The 816-nt window shown below is 37.3% G+C and overlaps 1 non-coding gene across 1 annotated transcript; it reads right to left on the bottom strand.

Moving 5' to 3' along the window:
• Positions 1-247: 247 nt before the first annotated feature.
• Positions 248-381, bottom strand: LOC111826245. The gene has a single exon (XR_002829529.1). It is a non-coding gene; the product is annotated as a U11 spliceosomal RNA (small nuclear RNA).
• Between the last annotated feature and the right edge of the window lie 435 nt (positions 382-816).

The following is an 816-nucleotide window of genomic DNA, read 5'->3' as shown; positions in this document are numbered from 1 at the left end:
ATCTTGTGGCTTTGGGCTCTGCCATCCTTGAGGGCGTGGCAGTCAAATAGCATATTCCCTCCTTATTGGCTGTGGGCGTTGCCATCTTTGAGGGTGGGGCAGTCAAATAGCATATTCCCTCCTTTTTGGCTGTGGGCGCTGCCATCTTTGCGACAGCGTGAGGGTCAATTAGCATATTCCCTCTTTATTAGATAGGATAAGGCTGGATATGGCCCACAGTTTACCTACCTCTGATTTTTTTTTTTTTACAGGCACCAGGACCAACAATTACCAGCTGCCCAAGTACCAAAAACTAATGATTCCGAAATCTCTTGATGTCGATTCTGCACATAGAGCTATCAAGCTGCTCTGCGTGTGCCACTCATGACAGAAGCCGTTTTTAACCTACCTCTGATATTGAGTATATTTCTTAGCAACATTCAATTAAGTGGAAAAGAATAACCAAAAGGGAGTTAGAATATTCTCATATACATAAAAATTAAGAACGTCACTTCAAAGATAACATCATAATAAGATGGAAAATAGTTTGAAGTAGATGAAAAAAAGGACACATTATATAAAAATTCTGAAATAAGAGTCCTTAGGGAATTGATGTTTCCACATTTGGGAGCCTGAAATATCGTGAAAACATTTTTCAAAAATCAGTGGAAAATTGATCACAACTCAGGAGCCATTTAAAAGATAATTCTACAATGTTGGGGCAATTTATTTACCAGTCAATCAAGGTTTCCATGATTTGAAACAGAAAATATATTAAAATTCTATGTTCCCAGTTACAGTGATAAAATAGTTATAATTAACTTTGGAACATAATGA

The sequence above is a fragment of the Myotis lucifugus genome, unplaced genomic scaffold (assembly GCF_000147115.1).
Source record: "Myotis lucifugus unplaced genomic scaffold, Myoluc2.0 scaffold_62, whole genome shotgun sequence".
Classification (NCBI taxonomy): Eukaryota; Metazoa; Chordata; class Mammalia; order Chiroptera; family Vespertilionidae; genus Myotis; species Myotis lucifugus.
This window is presented reverse-complemented; position numbering and strand designations above follow the sequence as displayed.